We start from the raw sequence: 23126 nt of genomic DNA on the forward strand, positions 1-23126 counted from the left end.
GCTCAAAGCAGGAACAGCTCTGCCCAGGTAGCTTGACCGGTCGTGTTCTGTGTATCTGCAAGGACTGAGACTCCACACCCTTGCTGGGCAGCCTTTGCCAGTGTCCAGTCATACTGGCAGTAAAAGTTTTATCTTACAGGGCGTTTAATATGGAGTTCCCCATATTTCAATTTGTGCCCACTGCAATTAGAAAGGAAGAGGCTGTTGTGTAGGTGGATTTTAGCAAAGTCGGGAGGAAGGAAACAAGGCATTGGACTGCTGCAAAACAGGGAATTCGGTAGCAAAAATGCCGAATGTCTGTGGCACAGTACAAATCAGCAGATTCTGCAGACTGCAAGAGGGAAATCCTTCCAGCCCCAACTGAAATAGATGAGGTAGTTCACATCTTTCAGAATTGCAGATTAAGGCAGCCTGAAACACGACAGAGAGTGAGCTATGTCAGCATATGCTCAGTGCATGTTCTCAACTTTATCTTTACATGTGAATGCAAGAAAATTTTCTCATTTTTCAGAGGCGAGCTGGGTTTCTCCAGCACAATTCTGTGGCAACGGGCGAATTCTGCAGGAAAGCTTTACAGCCGCAAAATGCATAAAGTCTGGAACATGGATAAACTGGTTAGGATAAAATAGAAACCAGCAAAACCCTCTGCCAAAATCTGAAGTGAAATGAATAGAGGTTCAAAAAAAGTTCATTCAGTACGCCTGGCTCCTTGTTTCCATCATTTAGGAATAATTACGTTTTTGTCACTAACATTGTTTTTAAATGTCAATAGAAACCAGACAAGTAGATTTGTAAACCCAGCCCTGTCACATGGAATATATTAGGTTTTCCAATACCAGCCTCTTTTAAGTAAGGTTGAGGAAGCTTTAAAAGCTCAGTAAGTCTCGAGTGTTAGGAAGCTATTGAAAGAGCTTGTTAGGCTTTATGACAAGCAGGTTGAAATATAATAGGCCTGGAGCTTTGTGAAGGAGCCGGAAAGCTGTGGTTGGAGAGAGGACAGTGCCCAAGAGTTTGAAGGCCAGATGATTTGTGCAAAGGGGATGTTGGAAGGTTCAAGGCAAAATAAACAAATGGGGCTAGCCACAGGGATGGTGTTAAGCGGAGACCAAAATGCTTCCTTAGCTTGGTTTCTAAACATCAGTTAGTCTGTCTAACCAAAGAAGGCATTTTCAGTTAATGTTTCTTCTTTTCCACACTCGGGCCAAGGAACTATTTTCTGTTACCTAATTGACTACATTTGTTCTGACCCGGACTTTCCTTAGCCTTTTACCTAGTGAGACTGCTGGTCTTCCTCCTAATCATGAATAGCGTGTGATTCTCTTCTGGTAGTCCTAGATGGGTTTTGTTAACTCTGGCACTGCCCTGCTGGCTCAGTTCTTATCCCTCTGCTGTGATATCCTACTTAAATAGGCCACTTTGTACCTATCATTTGTTTTCTGGTAGAGAAGTTTTGGATAAGATGTTGTCTACTAGACCAGCCTGGGTACGTGGGAAATGTAGTTAGCTTCTGGCAACATAGGTCCTTCTAACAAAATAGGCAGTTTTCCATGTTCTTAGATCCACTGCCATGCCTTGAGCAACAAGAAAAATAAATGAATAAAAGGTTGTTCTTAGCATTTATAGTTTTGAATGCAAATTTGAAGATATGAGCTAAGTGCAGTAATAACTTCTGTGACTTTCAGGCCTCTTTAAGCTATAACTTGGAGGTGTGTACCTAGTCTTGTTCATATCAGCAGGGGATTGAGAGCTCCACAGGAATATTCCTTTAAAAAAAAATCCCTTGATCTTCAATGGAGATGCACAGTAAAGAAAATGTAACTCTACAGGGACAGCTTGGTCTTGTAATAATCGCTGCATCCAGTTACTGGGGTCTAATTGTATATAATAGTCCTGTCAGAGCTTAAGTTATCTACCACTTTAAAACTAGGTCCTAAAGGCCCTGAGCATAGGTATTGTCATTAGAATATGTCAGCTCAAGAATGAGTTCCTTGAAAAGTAGATCAGGAAGCTGTTACAGCTAAGCACTTGTTATGGCTGTTGACGGCTAGCTAGAGAATATTACATTACACTAACTCAATTTTTCCCAAAGGATAGGAATTTTTTATGCTTACTTCCTTTTTTACTGATGTGACAGATCTGGGATATGTAAAACAGAAGAGAACAGGGAAGCAGGAACATTAAAAAAAAACCAAAACAGTGGTTTGAAATCCTAGCTTTCTAATACCTTCTTGCATTACATATATATATATATATATGTTCTCTCACTTTTACATAACATAGCTGGTTGGAGACGAAAAAAAAATCCATCTTGTTAAGGTTGTAAACTGCCAGTGTTCATTACTGAACTTTCCAGATCATCCCTTGTCAGCCTAAGATTACTTTCCCTAATCCCTGCTGCACCTTAAACACATCACCAGGCATTCACAAAGAAAGGTTAGACCCTTTGCAAGCACAGCATCTCTGAGTCACTACAGACATTCTTCGTGTAGTCTCATGGTCCTTGAGCAGTTCCAAATACAGCCGACTCATTCCAGTCCTATCAACATATTCTTTCTTAGCTGAGTCAAGAAGGACACAGAGCCTTTGCATAAACCCACTATCATACAGATATGTCACTGTCTATGAACAATACCAGATTAGATGAGATAATGCCCAGTTTGAAGAATGAGGGGAATTTCATAATTCAAAACCAGAATAAAACTAAATGGTAACTGCTTTATCCAGAATACCTGACAGATAACTGTGTATATAAACCTACATTCCTCCAGAGTCCCATACTTTGTGGTATGTGAAAATCTAGAATTATCTTTCCTTTTTCACATTATATATTTCCTGGGGCTTCCTTGGGAATTGTACTGGAGTGATAATGAAGTAATCTCAGAAGAGCATCTGATTTGCGGGTTGCGTTGTAATCATCATAAGCCTATTACAAAGTATATATTCCTCATCTTAATAATATTCTCCTGGAGTGGGGATTGGAGTCAGGGAAAACTCCCGTGTAGCTAACCTTGGCAGTGTCTAGCATGTCTAGCAGATGCCAAGTACAATGTTCTGGAATAAATCATCTCTAGCTAAATCTTTGCTAATATAGCAAAATATAGCAAGTAAAATCTATGAATGTGTTATTTTAGCAAATGCATATTGTCAGATCCTTATTCTGGGTTTCCAGCCTCTAAAAATGCAGGTGGTGCATATTAGTGATTAAGTGAACAGTTGGAGGAGGAAGGAACTTATAGTATGCTAAATTCGGGTTGCTTGATGTAGATACTTGAAATGCTGCTATACATGGGAAAATTTTCCTTTTTCCCTCCTTTTTTTTCCTGTTTTTTTTTTAAACACTCAAGTGCAGTCATATTTATTCCTTTTTTTACTACCATTTATTAGTGGGGAGCGTGAGGTTTTGGAAATTTGAGAAAGTAACTTGTAGTTCTGTAGAACTTTTCCTTAGATCTGTTTGGGCTATAATTTGCAGCCTGAAAGACGTAGATATAAAGAAAACACTTCCAGGAAATAAAGTGGCTTAGATTAATCAGTGTTGCTGCACATGTTCAAATCAATTACTCAGAGGAAACACAAAACTTTTTAACTGTTTATAGTACCTAAATGCAATATAAATTAGGCACTGCTCTCCAAAGCTTGGAGAAGTTTTTATCTTAGCAGGGTTAAGTGAGTTCACTTGGGTTTTTTTTATAGGAAACAAAACTGCTGTCCCTTTTCTAATCTTTTTCAAGATGAAATTTGTTCTATATAAAATTAAAGACAATGAATGACCACAGTTTATATGAAAGATCAAGTAACTTTCTACATTTGTTGGGCAGCAAGTTGTTCATTTTTTACACTGATCAATTTTGAGGTAAAAGTATTAATCTGTGTCCACTTTCTCTTTTTGGATATATTCAACAGTGAAAAATGCATTGGAATGACTTAAGAAAGGCTGGGGAGGGCAGAGGATGGGAGAGAAAATTAGGTGAACTTTAAGGTCAGTGTCATAAAGATACCAACCTAACCTGATTATTGTCTGCCCTCTGGAGAGGAGAAAATCTTACACAACTGCATTAAAGCTGAGAAAAATGAGAAGCTGAAGAGGAAATTGTATTACTCTCTGAGGTAGATTATGTTGTACAGTTAACAAATTAGGGTCACTTACATTCCTTAAAAAAAAAAAAAGAAATTGCTGAAGTCGTGTAACTGAACAAGATAGGCAACTATAAAAATCTTCCACTGTATCCAAGAAAGTGAGGGGAATATCACTTAGTATACAACTGGTTTCTCTTTTATAGGAAGCCCGAGGCTCTCCACTAAGAGGAATGTTATTTACAGGTTTAGAAAGGTCTGTTCCATAACATAACAGTAATCCTTTTATGTTGATGGCATGACAAAGTCTAAATAGTGCCCCATTGTTTTCTCTGACTCGCAGCTGCACTTTTCTGAGCGTCCAAGGTTGTTTCTAGGTGGATGTGCATTTCAGCAAAGAGAAATTGTTAGGGAACTGGAAGAGCAAGTCTCTCTTTACCATGCTCATGTAGGCTGCAGGGCTGCATCACCCAGGGGAGAAGACTCGACTTTGATGCAAAGTCCATGTCTATCTTGCTGACTGGGGGCCTGGTGGCTCAGACTGTGCCTTCCCTACTGTTGAGCAGCACCTGGACTTTTTGTCTTGGGGGATGGATGACGGTGGTACTGAGGAGCAAGTGTTGGAAAATGGAAAAGTCAAGGGAGTGCGCCTCCACCTGATCTTTGTCATGATGGCTAAGGACAAAGAAACTTTTGATTCTTCTGTGGTGATGGACTTTTTTAACTTGAGTGGCCCACCTTTATGTAAAGCCTCTATCCTCTTGCTTAATTCAAAAAGCATAAGACGTTTTTTGGTTGATTCCCACCGAAGTGCTCACATTGAAAACATTTCCAGAGTTACACAGCATGGAAGAAGTACACAATTAAATCCTTCAGCGTAAAAGTATACATGAAATGATGGGTACTTTTGCAACTTTGGAAACCAGGTTGCCCTTCAACTCCATCTACTTCAAACCCATTCTGGGAAATGAAATTAGTTATTATTATTAGTTATAGTATTTGAGATTAGTTATTTGCTGCACTACCTTGAAATGCAAGAAGTTGAAATATAGGCATTGGTTTATTCTGCCTTTTGTTAGATTGAGAGCTTTAGAAATGTGCAGAGCAGAGACTCTTTTTTTTTTCCCCCCTCTTTTTTTTTTTCCTTTTAACAACTGAGGGTTTAGAGCGGCTGCCGGCACAGGAGGAAATACCATTAGATAGATACAAGAAAAGCCAATATTCTGCGTTATTCGTGCAGACAACTAACATTTGAAACTTGCACGAACTGTTTCCACTTAAAAGCTGTCAGTCACATTGGTTATAAAAAGCCCAGAGCACTCAGGGACTGTCAATCACTTCTTAGGAGAGAGAGCTGACATCTTAACATTTACTTTGCCAGTATTTACCAGATGCAGAAAACCAAAGGGTGAAAATGCAAATGAAAACACGCAGTCTCACTGATCACATAATACAAGGGAAACATTTGGACCAGTTACTGTAGCTGCTCACCTAGGAGCCTCCAATCCCGAGAAGGTTTCTCTCTCTTGCTCTATGAATAGAACTGTTGCAGGCTGGCTCTGCCGTGTTGCAGGGAAAAGGCTTATGCAGACAGTGTCTTCAGAGAGCTGTCACGGAGTTGTCAGGTGATGAAACAGGTTGACTCTGGCCCCTTATATCTAGGGAAGCAGCAAGAAATGTCCAGAAGGGCACATAAAGGGCATCTACCTTGCTTTTTTTCTTATGGTAATAGGGATGTGGGTGTTGTAATTATCAGGCTGATGACATGTTCTCGTGTAAGAAGGGGATTGGCAAGGAAAGGAATAGGAGGAACCAGTTAATTCAAATACATCTTCAGATCTTTCTCTGTATATTTCTCGGTCTAGTTATCCCTGGATTGCCCTGAGAACCGATGCTTTAGGTATCGGTCCTAGTGCTTCAGTGAGACTGCATCTGTGAGTAGCACTATGAATTAAGCAGCTGGAACCTCTGGCCAGGACCACTGTTGTTGTCACATAGCAGGAGGTGTAGGTGCAGCTGTGAGCAAGGTGCAGGTGCAGAGCTGGTGTGTTCACACGTCGCAGGCCTATGCACATTGTGCTGCTCTATTGTCGGGAAGGTCAAAGGGATGTTGTCCTTGAGGCTGCCTCCAGCAGTTCACTGGACCTGAGCACCAAGTGTCATGTTCCCACAGCTTTGGGCATCCAAAGGGATTCATGTGACTGTTGGTCCTTTTTCTAACCTTAGACTGTCAGTCTAAGTCAGCATGGCCAAACACAGCAAATATGGAAATGTTGCAAACTTTGCTTTAAATGAAGTCACTCATGTGAGCTCCTCTTTACTGGAGTCTTATGGAAGGTCTGATTCAACAGTGAGCAGCTTCCAATGTCTGTCTCTTGGAGTGGTGCAGCGAGTTGTTCACCAGTGATCCCAGAAGTTTTGTTAACTTGTGTTAACAAAACTAACACGTAACATGTATGCACAGCTACACGTTACTATGTGCATCCAAATGTTAAGTCTCACAATCCAAACACAGCCTTTGGTTCCACAAGTCATCTTCCATGCAGAGTTCCTCCTGCCATTTGGAGCAGAATTTGGCTCCAGATCAAACCTCTAAATGAGGTTTTTAGAGAACTAGTGTAACTGCAGATACTTAAGTGTAAATTCATAGAACCAAAGTCATGCTCCCGTTCAGTTGCCATTGTAGTTAGTGGAAGCTGAATGAATGCAGTTTATGGAACCAAGTGATTTAGTTTACCTTGGAGTAGACACCTCTCAGCTGTCAGCAGAATGATTCTATGAGGTTCATTGACTGCACTGAGTAGGTTTCCTTTGACTGGAATAGGAATTCAGACACTTACTGCATATTAAGTGCCCTAATCTTGAACTAAATCCCACCCTTGCAGCCAGCTGCTTAAGTGACTCTGCCCATTTGGAGGACTTGCCCTCTGGGATTATAGCCTTTCCTGAAACTCATGTTCCCACATCCATGAAGCTACCATGTTTTCTTTCATAGCAGGGCTGTTTTACATAGTATAGACATGCTTTAACCTTTCAGGCCTCTTTTACCTGGCATACAGACAGTCCTACAGCTGTGGCAGCCCAGAGCTCACTGGGGATAAGTAGACCACGTATTTACCAATTATTTCAGATAATTCTCTGTGTATTTGTGTGTCAGGTTTATATATTATCCAGTGGTATGAAGAATACCAGTTTAGGTTACGTGACGCTCAAGAAGTTCTTGCTGCTGAGTGTGTATAAATGCATGAAAACTGTATTATGTGTCATAAGCGAATTGCAGTAGGGTTCAGGTAGTACAGTAAGATCAAAGAATACATTTGGGAACTTGACTGCAGGTATAAGCTACCTCTGTTTTCCCCTTGGAAATGGGGAAAAAAAAATGGAGTAGTAGACTCCACTTTACTTAACAAGTGAAAAAGTGTTTTTCCATTGTTTCTTACATGTCATGTCTATCTGTCTATACATGGGCCAGGCCTGTATTCTCGAGTACTTTATTTTTGTAATAGGAAGTTCTTTCTTCCCTTAGGGAGACTCTTCATCTTTCTTCCAAGGATAAAGAAAGAATGCTATTCACCATAACAATAAGTCTAGAAAAAGTAACAGAAAACAAAATGTCCCTGTATACATTTTGAATAGCTGAAAGTTGATTACATCAATGCTCTGCTAATCATCCTCACATTTTAATGCCAAAAGACATAAGGCTGTGGTTAGTATGGACCAGAGGTTGCGACTAAGAGAAAGATCAATAGCTCAGTGTAAGAAAATGTAGACTGAATGTGTGTTGAGTATTTTCCTGTAAGAAATATCCACTGCTATGCAGAACAGACTCCTGTGGTCCACAGAGGATGTCAAATAAAATGGTTATTTCCTTTTATTTCTCAAAATACTATGGAAGTTATATGTGAAGAGTACAGAGCAGAAGAGAGAGCTTGTATTATATAATCATCTCTTCCATGTCCTGTGGTCCATGCCCTTTGGTCATTCACTGTATGACAGTTAAGGTACATAACACATGGGGTCAGGAGAACAGGTAATGAACACCTGTATGTACTGATAATCCCTTTGTTCCCCTCCTCTGATGATACAGGAAGTTAGAAAACTCTTGATGTTGCAACCTGAAGCTCTACCAAACAAAGAGGAGACTGTAGCTGAGAGAGTCTGGGGCTTGCCTGCCTGGGCAAAATATAGCATTCCCTGAAGTGCCAGTTCCTTGTCTGCAGATCATGAGCTGGAGACCTGTCCACATGCTGTGCAAGTTAACTGCTACTGGCTGAAAGCCAGTGTGTAGTACGGGGGATCCCCTTGTGAAGTTTCTTCCAAGAACTAAATATAAATTCCATTAAGTCAATCTCGCTAGAGAGCATGGGGTTTAACTAGTTATGTTTCTTAATTTTTAAAAATCCAGCCTGAGGCAGTTAAAAGAACTCCAACATTGAAATAAAATAAAGTTCTCTTCACCTGAGACTTAGTGGTTTTAGGGTAAACTTCAGGTATTGAATAGGCAATTCCTGTGGAAAAGTGAATTATTCTAAATTGTTGGAGCATCTCCCCTCTATTTCAATCTAATGATCATAACTAGAACACGAGGAATTCCATGAGTATTATCCAGGTGAAGGACAATAGAAACTGACCTAAAAATATCATGTAATGCTGGATAAATCATCAGCTGATAAGGCAACTTGTACTTAAGATTGCTTTTTCTCTGAACAACATCCAGACTTCTCGACATGGCCTAAAGATATTGAAATGGCTTCTGAAGTGGTCATTTTACTGGATGCTTGTTGAGAATGAACAGACTTTTGGAAGTCCCTTTTACTTAAAGCAACTGTGACTGTCAGTCATAAGCAATGCTCTTGATGTTTTAGGAAATCTGATTACAATTCTTATGTATTGGATATTAAGAAGAAGCAAAGTTTTCCCTAATCTGCTGTAAAAAGCTAGTTTTGTCTTAAGATGGTAAATAGAATGGAATTCTAATATAGATGGGAATCTGAGAAAACCAAACATTGCACATATTATAAAAAACCAAACTTGGGAAAAGACACAAGGCAAATGTAGGTATTTCTTTTTGGCAAATTTCAAGTGACTTCTTAGACTATTGCAATAAGAGTTAAGTGGAATCATAAACCTCTGAGATCATCAAGTCCAACCCTTGATCCACTACCACCGTGGTTACTAGACCATGGCACTAAGTGCTACGTCCAGTCTCATCTTAAAAGCCAAGTATTGCTAGTGTCAAGGTAGGACATATCACGCCTTTTGACTTTAAAAAAGGTGTAGTAATTTCTGATCCCCTTTTTTTTTCTTTTGATTTTTCTACCTTTTTTTTTTTTTTTTTAATGTCTGGATTTCACACTTTCAAGTTTTCTCCTCCACAGCAAGGCGTATGCTTTTTATAATAATTACATATGTATGTATGTATTTGGCAAAAGGTAAGATACTGTAAACCTAAATGACTTCAGAAAAAGGGCCTTCAAGAGAAACATCAAATACTATGAGATTCATAATAAAGTCTTAGGAGTTGGCAGCATAAAATAAGGGATTATTTGCAAAGGCTCTTTAGACAGCAGTGAACAGAGAGAAGGCCACTGGAACAGTTGGATGGGGCTTCTGTTCTGGATGACCTTGTTCTCCATTAGGGTCACTTCTCCACTGATTGTAGAAAAAAACATGATCTCACCAGGCTGAAGTTTGCTTTTGTGAATAGCTCTTCAAATGAACATGAAGAGAGGCTTTTAATTGTAACGAGCTGCACTTCTAATCCCACGTGTCTGAGGTGATCTCAGAATACATGAGGGCTGTAATTCCGCTCTGAATTAGATGCACTGGTCCAGTCTGCCAGAGAGCTAGCACTTGATGTGTGCATACATCCACACTGAATAGCTGCTGCTGGATACCTGCCTGAGTTTGGGCAAGGGTGATAAGCAGGTTTGTGACAGCCCGTTGGATACGCTGTGACGCTAATAGCTGGGAAGAGCGCTCAGTAGGTAGGGAACCGCTGTGCAGAATTAGTCAGTCACCAATATGCTCACAGCGCTGCGATGGTAGTAGGCTGTGAATCTGAGCCAGACGGTTGGTGCTCTCCTGTAGGCATCCAGACAAGCCCGTTCCGAGATGACATTTGCTACGCTACAGATATGTCACGGATCATTTTTCACAGCCCTGTTGAAGTGGCTTATTTATTATCATGTGTTCTGGTGTTATATCCTGGACATGGGAGAACTGTTTACTGCACCACGGTGCCAGGAATTCCTTGTTACTGTGCAATCTGATTCCAGGAGAAGGCTTAGGATAAGCCTCATCACTTTCCTTGAGGCTGCCACTACTACAGCAGTGAACCCCAGATTGAACCACCAAGTCAAATCCTAGGAGTTACAGCAGAAGTTAGTGGTTTGATATTTGAGTGACCTCTAAGTAAAGAGGTACTGGATTCGTCACCATTCCATACTTGTCTCATCTTTAGAAACCAAATACCAAAACTGCTGCCAGCAGAACAACTCAACCTTGGATGTAGGCAGCTCTGTCATTAGTTCACTTGAGATTTGTTGAAGTCACATTATCATGAGCAGTGATTCTCAGTTATGCTTCACAGATCGCTAGCGGCCTGCAAAGCCACACTGCCTTAAAAGGTTGGTGTTACAAGGGAGTGTGCACAGCCCAGAGTGCCTTCAGAAAGCTGACGGTGACCCATGAACAAGATGCCAAGGAACTGCTGCTGTTACTGCCCTAGAGCATGAAGAGAGGGAAAGGAGCTAGTGAGTTTAAGAAATGGTAGCAGGGCACAATTGTTGTGTTGTCTAGACTTAGCTTGTAATTCTTACAATTTCCTTTCCTTGCGCTGTATCAGAGTAACATTCACTACTCTTAAATGTTGTAAAAACACATTTCTGGGAAAGTCACTCACTTTTCTCTGGATCTGCTTGTCCAGTTTGATTTATGTTGCTATCCTAGAATAGTATTTCCCAAAATCTCTATCAGTATGATCAATTAAGTATCGGCTAATATCTGTCATCCAAGATGACTGACTGTTGTTATTAGGAGGGAATCAGATGGATCTTCATGGAAACCAGGCTAGTGCAAGTGCCAGTTACCATGGGTAAAAGCTCACTGCTGTGTGTGCTGCAGGAAGTCATGCTGAATCTGCTGGAGAACACTTCCATTCTGTGCACAGGTTTTAAAGTGATCCAGCATAAGGATGCCTTTGTTTCCAGTTGTTATTTCTGTCTGTATGAGGGTAGGGCAGGGAGATTCCAAACAATAGCATGGCTCCATTGTGCCAGGTCTTGCGGATCACTGGAAGAGTTTTGTGATTGAAACGGCAGATAAGAGCAGTAATCTTTTCTCTAGTCTGCATCTGGAAGGTAGGATAGATGGTTTGCTTGAGATTATCTGCAGGGGAACCCATCCCTGTTTTCCTTAGTTTCAAAGTTTCAGACATTTCCCTCTTACTGCTACAGCCATCTGGGACAGGAACAGCACAAGCTGGGACCTGCTGGGGAGGAGACTTCCTGTGACTTACCTGCTGGCTTCCAGCTGGTGAAATGAAAGGCCAGCAATCCACTTGACTAAGGACAGAAGGTGAGCAGGCAGCCTGGGGGAGTTTTGTGTTCCTGGGAGCCCTTGGGTCAGATAAGGAGAGGGTGCTGGTTTGCCCCAGCAGCTGAGCCCTGCCTCGCAGAGAGGGGACCTGCTGGGGTGAGTTATTTCAGTTCACAGCTGGGAGAAGCTGCATGTCTGGGACTGGCTTCCCGGCTTTCACAGCAAGGTGGTTTTCAGGGCAAGTCGAGGTGCAATCTGATGTGTGAGGGCAGAGGCTGTATTGGTTTTTTTAAACATTAAGCCACATCTTGTTTTTCCATTGGCAAGTACAGAGGTTTTTCTGCCAAAGCAGTCAATGCTGAGGTAAAATCAAGAATTCTGCTAGCTAGCTAGAATAAATGATCTGGGGCCTGAAGCAAAGAAGTGGTATAAAGTGTTAAAAAATGGGCTGAAGACAACTATCTGAAGAAGTGTTGTCATTTACTGAGAGATTTACTTTGCCAGCTAGTCTAAGTCCAAATATTAAAGTTGTTAAGACTTTGTTGTTGTTGTTGTTTTTAAGCAACTGTAGCATGAAGGAAAAAATTAGATGATGTTGAGACTTTGTTCTTTTTTAAAAATGGAGCCTTGTTACTGAGCCAGAACTTGAAAAGTGTCTAGAAAGAAAACTCAAACACATTAATCTGTTCTAATCCAATAGAATACAAAAGTAGGCATAAAACAATGGCAGAACAAAATGAACTCAGATTTATAATTCTTTTATTATAATGTAGCGGTAGTCAGTAACAAAGGAAATTATTTTGCCTTGTTTACTTTGTGATGTTTGCTGGATTAGCAATGTCCTGTGAAAATACTGTACCTCAGACAGCAAAGTACAGCTTTTCCCAGGATGTGTTTAAATATTCTTATTTCGTGTGTGCTGCTAAAAAGGGAAAATTAAAACATGCCGTAGAGTACTCCTAATTCTAACCTGCTTTTTCAGATGTTTTAATTTGCCAAACACAAGCAAGGAGTTCTTCAAAGGTCTAATATTTGCTGCCCTCATTGTTTCTGACAAACATGCACTGTTACCGGACAGTCAAAGAACTGCAGTAGTTAGGTGGTGTGTGTATGTCAGTCTGGTTAAGTGCTTTGGGTTGTTCTTCACTGTCACTGAAGTTAGCTGGTGAATCAGAGTGATTCTGGGCTTATAGCTATAAACCCAGTAGTAAAAGGTGGCCTGGAAGTGGTTCTTAATAGAATGGGAACATGTTTGTATCTTTTGCTTAGATGTGCTTCCTAATGAAAAAGGTCATTATGCATTAGGACAGACTGTATTAATTATTAAGCTCTCCTTGCACATGATGAAACCAATCTTTTATGTCTGTTTCAACCAAATTTGACAGTGGCCTAGGGTATATTAAATGTCTGAAGTTTTCAAAAGCAGGTGGTCAGGTCGAAGCAAGAAGGCAGCAAGGTTTCCAGGCCTATCAGACATCTGAGTGCCTGTGATGGAAGGAGGCCCTGAGATGCAGATGCTCGTGGAATCTGCTGCTCACAGAGCTATTTTTCTGTAAGGAAGACAAAAAGTGTTTACCAGTCTGGATAAATTCTGCTTCTGCTCATGGTTCTAAATACTTTTCCATTTTAAAAATATCTCGTGCTTTCTGTGCATGTATGTGTGTGTATGTGAGAGAGAGAGAACACCTAAGACTTCACACACACCAGTGCTACAGTTTTCTAAATGTCAGAGGTGACCTTAACAGCGTATTATCCATAATGGGAAGTCTTCACTCCCAGTCTTCCCTCTGCTACTTTCCCACCCCCATCCTGGCTCGACCAAGCTATTTTCCTGAGAGCTCCAGCCCTCAACACCTTTCCAACCTCTTCTTTTTAGCTGGCCTCATTTTTCTGCAGGCGAGCTGAACCAGCATACAAAGATAGGAGTCAGTGAGACCCCTGTGCAATTCAAGCTTCCTGGAGTTTGTCTCCAATCCTCAGCATGATAAGATGCTTGGATACTAGTTCAGGCCCCTCTGCTGGCCTAGGAATGGGAAGCAGAAACAACCAATTGGGATATAGTAGGGTCTGGTTCTGCAGCTGTGTGTCACAGTTGTTTGAACAGAATCCAACTGAGCAGGAGCTCTGAGGGTGTTTTTGTTGCTATCTGCTCATCCTTCTACGATTGCTAGAGCCTGCTGCGCTGTGGGGAGCAAGGTGAAACCTGAGGTCGCAGAAATTCCTCAGCTCCTCCACTGACCTTAAAAACGTTGCAGGGATTTACTGAAGTACAAAGAGCAGAAATGACTATTCTACCAGTGGCAGCAATAAGAGATGCAGAAAGTGACCTGGATTTCCATGTGCTCTGTGTCTGGCTAAAAAAGCATCGCAACACTGGTTGTAAGATACTGAAATAAGTAACAGTAGTATCTGCAGTGGCCTCTCAGGGGTTCTCATTTGATCAAACAAAACCCAAACATACACATTTTGCTATTTCTGTGATGTTTGTGTGCATGGTGGTTGTCTTGGCAAACCACAGAACACTTTGTTTAAATCTGTTACTTCTGGATTAATTTTTTAACTAATTTCCTTTGTGCAGGAAATTGCAGTACCTTTCTCTTGTATTCAGGGAGCAATGTAAGGCTTGTGGCTAATTTTAACATCTCTATTCCTTTGCACAGAAAGCTAAAAGATTCTGCTTTCTTGGCAGAAAACAGCAGTGAGTTCAAATCCTATTAACTTGAGTCAGTAGGTTGATTTCTAATGCAGAAGGAGAAGCATTCAGAGGTAACAGTCGTACCAAGCTCACACCTAAGGCAAAGATTGTCTACTAGAAGGTCTCAAACAAGAGACTGCTATCTTGTTTTCAAAAGTGCCTTGACCTCCTGGGTGTCCAGCAAGCCTTGGACTCCTTCAAGTGAGGTCTTGATATGTGGAGCTCTGGATATGTTATAGCTTTGGGATGTGATAGAGTCTAGAGCTGCCATTCAGCCCTTCTGCTCTCTCTGTCGGGACGCTGAATCCATGATCTGGGTGTCAGAGCTGCTGTCTGTACCCTCCTGCGGGTTTTTTTGAGAGTCCCCCAGGTTTGTCAGTGTCACCTGATGAGGAACTCTCTTGGTCCTCATGACCCAGATACAGCAAGTGTCTCGTTTTGCAGCAGCAGCCTTGCCGCCCAGTTTCCCACCCTCCTGCCATCCTTCCAAGAGGTGCCTACCAAGTAGCTCAGACAAAAAAGCTGCAGTATCAACTGCAAGGACATTTTAAGTGAACGCTGGGCTTCACTAAAACAGATATTTGAACGCGGTGCCCTGACAGTGCCAAGATCAGCCACTAACTCGTGTACTCTGTCTTTTATCACTTTCTGACATTGATTCTATGCGAGGTTGTTGTCCCTTATATTTGTATACATATAGAAAGTATAAGTTCTCATGCTACTTTAATCTCACTTTTCCCTGTTACTGTTATGTAATGGTATTCCCTGTCCTCTTACTCAGTTTTCTTGGTTGATCTACCTTTGCTAAACATCCATATTAATTCAATCAACGAGTAAACCATTAAACGAGGAATCTTGCAGTTTAAATATGAGAGTCTGATTCATGTGGGAAGTGGGTTTTTTCCTTTGTTTTAATGAAAGCAGTCTCAGCAGCTCATAGACACAAAAAAAAAAAAACATCACACATGGAAAATGTGCATAAGCTGTTTGTGCTTCAGCTTTGAGAAAATGTGTTTGTGTTGTGCCATGGTTAATACACATTAAATTATTGTTAAATCCACAAATTATTTTTTTGTTGTTGTTTGAAAATGGGATAGGCCAATGCCTTTCTTTATTTGTAGGAAAAAGCAGAAGACAGAAAATGATCTTACTGAAATGATTTATTGTTTTGGTTTACAACCATGAAAGGGAATGGCATTTTCTGGGCTATATGTGTGCCTGGCTGTTGGCAGCTCACATTTCTATGGTTAGAGAATAGGATTATTAATAGAAAAAATTATTGATTTATCTCCTATCACACTTTAAATGCTCATCAGAAGTTTGCTCCCAGCACTAACCAGTCAGGCTTTGTGGTCTTGGCGGGTATGAAAGTAAGTGGCTTGCGTTTGCATACAATAAACTTCTCTCTTCCAAAACCTGGTGGTCATAACCATCCTTCAGCACTTTCCTGCTCTCTTTTCCCTAAAGTTTTTGACATTTACTTTGAATTTCTGAGTGAGCAGAATATGAATTATACAGAATTTAGTTGAAGTACACTCTACCTGTATTGCTTCTAAAATTACTAGTCTTGCTTAAAAGAGCAGCAGTTTCCAGATTTAAAACATCAAGAGAGGTTAGAACATTAACATACCATTTTTTCCCTTCTGCTTTGTGAATTCCAAATTCAATTATGCTTTCTAGGAGACTGAGTACAGTTACATTTTAAATTCAAAAGTACAAGTACAATTTATATAGGCTGATTGGTTTGTGATCAGGAGAGATAAATACTATTTCTAAGTGCTGTTTTCATTTTAGTCTTTGTAGCTACTAGCTTCACCTGTGGCTCTGGAAACAAAATGTTAGCAAGTATCAAGTAAAAAATTGAGGAAATATTGTTATTGGGAACAGAGTAATTTAGTTCTCCTTATTTCTTCCTACCTTGACTGTCCATCTGCAGTGGGCTAGAGGAAATTATTTGTGATAAGGAAAATTATACCAAGAGAAACTGAAGTGCCTTTTTCATTTATGGGGCATATAGAAGTCAAGCCAAGGGTCCACGTCTCTTTTAGATAAAGACTGAAAAAAAACATGTAGTACTTAAACTGCAATAGAAACAAGTTGTGTCACTATCCTTACTTTTTGCCAGAGACCCATAAACCTGTGTGAATCAGGGAAACTGGGTAAACTTTGTAGTGTGACCTACAGAGTCTTTGGGTCCAGTGTAGACTATTAATTCTAAAACTGTGCAGACACTTCTTTGTCTTTCATTTGGTAGCAGTTTGCCAAGCAAAAGTTCAATAATCATGAGCTTTTTCCCGGTCTGCTAAATTTTTCAGCATCCTCTGTGTGTGTGTGTGTGTGTGTGTGTGTTATGAAGTTACCTGTTTTATTGTTCAATACTTCTGGGTCTCAGTTTTCTCTGCAAACATAAATAATCAAAATTTCCTTTTCAGTAAGGTCACTGAAATTTTCCCATGAGTGCAGTAACTTCTGCTCTGGAAAAAATTTAGGCTTGTTTAAAATTTCAGTTTTGCAAGAAACAGACTCCTTAAACTTTGTGTTTTAATGTTACCAGAAAAAAAAAAATCTAAAATTCAATTAGTGTTTTGGAAATATGTTTGATCCAAATTGGTTTTCTTTTCAATTTCATTATTAAAATATGCCATAGCTTTCTGGTCATGCATGATTTTATGGTTTAATAACTTGAGAAATTAACTTGATCTTCCTTCCAATGATGTTTAAAATCAGCAACCAAGGGATGAGCATAAAGTCTAAGCAACGCTATGGAAAATATGGAAGGCTTACAATTTCAGTTCTGTATCAGCTACTGCACATGTGGAACTAGCAGACTGCAGATCACAAGGGGTAGTGAATCCAGTTGTTGGTTCTTAAGAGGACTTCTGATTCTCAGAAGAGATGTGCTTTTGTCTGAGAGAATCCTTGGCATCTGCATGATGTACTGGAATGTATCGCCTTACTTGCAAAGCTGGAACTGTGTGTTATGTTCAAGATTTTATTTCATAGTTTTTTTTCATTCTAGTTTTCTGGAAGTTTCAACTTTGCCTTTACATAGTTATTTACAGATGAATGGAAAATAGCCTTTTATGCCTCTTTACCCCTGTATCATCTCCTTTAGCACTTTAAGGGAACTTCAGTGTTCTTGTTGGGTGTGATTCTTTTTTCCTTTTTCTGGGCTTGGGTCGTCATTTACTAAATGAGAAGAAAGTTGTTTTGATTTCTTTTGTTTTCCTTCCTTTCTTTCTCCCTGTCTATACCCCTCCGTGGATTTAACTAGCAGAACCAAGTTTTTTGTCCATAATCATACATAGTCAACAATGACAAGGGCTGTAATTAGCTTCATAACCAGATTATATCATAGAATCACAATCTCTCAAATGTTTAATTCCATTGGCGGTGAGTCCAGACAGCTGCCTGTAGTTGCCAAGTACATAAATGTTTGCAGGTCTGTTACTGGTTTTCATAAACTTAAGTAGGCCTGATTTGTAAAAAAGTTAGTCTCCTGTTTCGATTTTGAACAGACGTCTTTCTATAGCAAAGATTCAGTCCATCTAAAGTCGTCATGAATGCAAGTATCAGCCTCAGATTTCAATCTGACGGATTTTTAATTTTTAAACTTGTTTGGGGTACGTTCTTACTCTGTGCAAAGTTAAAAGTGCTACCACTTAAAAGGCGAGAGAGCACAAGGGAACACAGCTTACTGGATTCATCTGAACAAGGCTAAGTGGACTGGATAAAGCCTAATGAATTAAACAGGCTTTTGAAAAAATCACTGGTATTTTAAATAGCAACTTTGGACTAGGTCATTTGCTCCAGAGACTTAAGTGGTGCGGTAGGCCACTGTTGGAGGCTGCAGTTGTTAAGAATAAGGGTGAAATCCTGGTGCCATGGAAATGAACAACAAAAGTCCCACAGATCTCAGAAAGGGGCCGTGATTTAACCCAGCATCCAGCTTTTTCCACTTGCCAAAGCAGACACTAAAACACAAAGCAATTGCAGGAGAAAGCAAAGGAGAGGAGAGAATTTTCCATGCAAACAGGCATTAATCAAACAGGCCATTTTATAACGAAAGACATAATAATGAGGGCTTACTCACAGTTAAGGGAATTTTTATGTTCCAGGGTTTTTCCAGTTTTGCCAGATGCTAAGTCAAAAACAAGGCAGGAGGAGGAAGGAGAAGGCTACAGAAAGAAGTATTCTGGCTACTTCTGGACTGTAAAGAGAATCAAGTTCTTGTGCTAGTTTTTAAGTATTATATGTCCAGAGGGAAATAGCAGAAAGAAGCACAGAATTGTTATGAAATTATAAGTAGACCCAGACCAACGGGAAGCTTGCTGTGATTCTGGCAGGCTTTAATTTGCCAAAACCTTACTTGTGCTGCAGTAGTTTCCCTGTATCCTCACAGTGCAGATGTCTGTAGGAGTAGGAGGCATGCTCCTCCCATTCCAGTTTCCTAGAAATGGATGAAAGCTTGAAGATTTCTACATGCAGAGGTTTATTTATTTATTTATTTATTTCCCCACCAGCAGCACACCCGTTTCTCAATCCAAAAATTTTCATTTCTTTCTTTGCCAAAGGCTTTTACAGTTCCTTGCCACTGGGGGCAATCCAACACAGGTATTGTGGTGGCCAACGCTGCCTGTGCTTTGCAGCCACAGTCCTGGGGAGCTCGTGGCAGTTCAACCAGCTAACTTGAAAGAAAGAAATGAATACAGTTAAGGCCAGATGAAAACAACGTCTGCTGTGTTTCACTAGAAAATGAGGAGATATTTATCTCTGAGTAAGAAGGAAAGATGATAGCAACTTTAAGATTTAAATTGATCCGAGTATATGATGCTAAAGATCCTAAATGGTTTCAAATTGCGGAAGATTATCTTGTAATTTGTATATATTGCTTCTGTAGGCTGCTGAGGAAGCTAATTGCGGTACATCCTGTGGTTAAGTTATCATCTTTCTCAATGACTGAAGATCATAATTTTATCTTTAGGTGAGTTTATTGCTACCCGTCTGTTACGTTCATTTGTATGCTGGAGCAGTGCTGACAAGCCTCCTGTTGTTCCCTGTACAATTTGTATCAGCCAACCAGGTTAGTGGAAGATTCACCTCTGTGAAACTACTATATAGGAAACAAGCTCAGTCCCCAGGGAGACCAGGGTTTTTTTTTTAGTTGTGGGGTTTTTTTTCCCCCCTTTTAAATTCTTTATCCCTAGTGTGGCCAGTGAGTAGGGGCTGAGGCTGGAAACAGGCTCTTGGGCTTCTTTCATGTACATTCCAACTGACCTGACTGCACGTTTACAAACAACAAAGTATGCAGTATCAAAGCAGGTGCAGAGGTGTAAGTGGAGAGGAGATATCCCCACGGTGCTGGGGGAAACTGGTTGTTTTGCTGAGCAGCGTTTGCCTTGATGCACAGTGACTCCATGATAAGAGCAGACTATACAGGAAAACTGACAGGAAAACGAGATCGCTGCTTGCCTCCATTTGCCCTCACCTCAACCACCGGAGCGCTGGCACCTGGGGGAGCCGTCACACACCACCAGCTTTGTTCAGTCTTATTTTTTATTCTTTAACTGGTGTACTAAATACAGATCGGAGAGACTGCCAAGGAAACTTTTGTTTCCTTAAGCAGAAGGGTAAGTGAAACAATGAAAGGATTTATTAATTGTCAAATGAACTTATTCTTTTGATATAAGCCAGTGTGAAAGACCATGTGAATTCTGCATATGTAACATCCTATCAGATAGTTGGGGACTGATGGTAGAGGGCAATAGGCTCTTTTTCTATCTTGTCTGCTTTTCCTTTTGAAATGTTCTCATAGTCTTTTTCTAGCACAAGTTTGGATCTCTTGCATATAAGACTCTTTTCTTAGCTTGCTGAAGTGAAAAGCGTGTTGGGAATGACAAAAGGAAGATGCATGTAACTACAAAGAAAGGGCAGGAGCAGATGAATCCCAGCTATGTTAAAAAGATATGTAATTTTTTAAAAAAAAACAAACAAACAAAAAACAAAAACACAACAAAAATCAAACCACAACCAAACCCTAGCACAAACAAAACAACAATGTAGATGTGTATGGTTGGTTTTTTTGTATTTCTAACTGGCCCAAATGTGACAGCAAGGCAGTTCTGCAGAGAGTGCTCTGTAAGGAGTGAAATCTGAGGCAAAAATTGCTAGAATAAAAAGAAAAACATATCTTAGCACTCTTGTGTGCAGAATCAGTTTACACAGGAAGTGAAACCAAACCCCCGCATCCAAGTACAGCCTCCAAAAATGTTGAGGAGTATTTAGTTTAGGTTTAGGCCTAACTTCAGATTGGATGTTGTCTCCCAAAGTTTGCCATTTTTCATGCTAATTAAAGGTAGGTGTCAGGACTTGTTGTCTGTATTCATCAACAGAAGATGAAGTGAAGGAAACTATTCTCGATGCTCTCCTTAAAGTCAATAATGAGATCTGATGTCAACACACTCAAGCCAATGCTGCATTTAGAGACTAGGGTGGGAACATTGCTGGGCATCAGGCTGTGGCAATTAGGCTGGATAAGAGGCAGTTTTAGTGAAGGTGGCCAGCTGTTTGGACTGCAGGGTGATGAGGTGTGGGCTGGAGATGGATGTGGAATAAGAAGAGGGGAGGCAACTAAGAGGTGTTAATAATTGGCACAGATAGTGGATGGACATGGCACCACTGTTGGGGCAACTTGTTGATGGGGATTATGAAGCATGTTGGGAGAAAAGATGTCAGGTAGAAAACTGCCCACATATTTCTGAGCTCTGAATAGGTTTGGGGGTTTTATGGATGTTGATGGTGACTTGGCTGTACAACAGGTCTTGCTTTTGGAACATTGAAATGTAAGACTGTGTCACTTTCTGCTGATACATTCCATTAAGTAACCTTTAAGAATAAATAAGCATGCTGATACGTGTGGTCAGAGCACTGACCAGCTCTCTGGGCAGGGGGAGGGAAGCATGGGAGAAACCATTGGTTGTCACACATAGGATTTTGTTAATGGGTATGGGTGACCCTGACAGAGGTACATTAGTTTGGCTAAAACTTCGGAAGCTACCTCTGAAATCCAAGTGTCAGGGTTAATCCTGTGAAATATGAGGTATCTGTAAAAACAAAAGTGAGCTATTTCTCAGCTGAGTTCTAGCAGTGTTCACAACCTGAGCTGGATGAAAGGCTGCAGACAGATTTCTAACCAGTTGAAAAGGCTGGACAAGCTCATGCATGCCAGCTCTGCTTGCCCTGGGGGGCTGTACAGGATTTTCCTACACGTGCAGCATGGCAGCTGCCTCAAGGAGTGACTGGAAGCTTCTGTGTTGATTAAACCAAGGAGTCCAATGTCTTGCAAAGGCTAAAGCGAAGCCTTGTTGTATGACCTATCAGGATGGCAAAAACTCGGAGCATTTCAACTTGGGAATGAAAATGCTTCTGATGTTGCTGTCTTGCTTGCTGACCACAGCAAGGAGTGGGTTATGAGCTGCCCTCCTGTCTGCACTCTGCCGTTTGGGTTGCAACATCCCTGGGCGGTGGTTGGAGGGGAAGGAAGCCGAGCGCCCTGTCTCTGACTTTGCACCACATGTTTCAGAGCGCGGTCGTTCACTCTCACATTTTACAAAATCAATTTCCATTCTGTCATGGTATTTCACACATTCACATTCTGAATAAGTTAGAGAATATTCTACAACTTACAAAAATAACTTTAGTTTTAATTTTTCCTGTTACACGAAGAAACCTATCCATACTTTATCTGTTACAGATGGAAAAACTACATATGGAGAAGTCAGATCTATTAATTAGTTTATAGGCACAAAGTCCCCTAAAGAGTGCCACAGATCCATGTGTTATTCGTAAGAGCTGTCTGAAGTACTTGCACTGAATAATTTATTTCAATTTAGCCCCGTTTCTGCTGTTAATTATCCAAGATCAGATTTTGCTTTTTGGAATGTTATTGTTTTGAGCTTTTTTTTTTTTAACAATTTTTCCCATTTACCTAAATTCACTGAAATGCTCTCTGAATATATTTCAGCCTACAGAAGTATTCAAACCATCAACACTCATTGAGTGTGTTCTGTTGTTTCTAAGGCATGAAAGGATGATTACTAACTTCTGTTGTTTTTAATCTTTCAGTCATTATTTAAATCCTAGGAGAAGGAAGAAAGTGGGAGGAAACTAGGAGAGTCGGAAAATCAGCTACATGAGAACTCCAAACTGTATTATTGTTTATTTCACCTTTGAGGACTGCTTCAGGACCCTAGCTAGAAATGTGGCTCTGTTGCTCCAGGAAAAGAGGACCAAACAGCATCTTCCCAGTGCTGTGTAACTCTTTGGTGCTGGAGGGGGTTAGGGTCAGTTAGGCAGCAGCATGTGGGGGACCAGGGAGCACTCATTTCCGTGCTCAGCCCTAGTGACTTTTCCCTGGATTGAGCAACTTTAGGCTCCGCTGTGGTATTCTTTCAGCAGGAGAGACAAGAAGGGCCAGGGCAATAGGGTGGGAAAGAGCTGGGCAAACAAGGGTGAGGTAGAAGAGTGGCAGTAGTCTGAGAGTTGTATTTTTGGTTGTGGATTATTTTACATGCGAGGTTTTAGTTGGCCTGTTTATAAAATAAACCCAGCAAAATGTATGGTCTATTTAAACCTTCGTACAACAACATAGCAAGGTAATGTAATCTGCACCCTCATTGAATTACTGTGAACTTTGCCTGCTAAATTAGAATTATTCACCCTCTCTATGCAAAAATGCCTTTTCAGCTTTTTTTATGCATCTGCTATTGTGTAGTGTAGCTGTAGTAGTAGTTATGGAAAAGCTATCCAGAAAAACTAA

This window comes from Empidonax traillii, unplaced genomic scaffold (genome assembly GCF_003031625.1).
Source record: "Empidonax traillii isolate 1590-97213 ecotype Southwest subspecies unplaced genomic scaffold, ASM303162v1 scaffold597:size822913, whole genome shotgun sequence".
NCBI classification, from domain to species: Eukaryota; Metazoa; Chordata; class Aves; order Passeriformes; family Tyrannidae; genus Empidonax; species Empidonax traillii.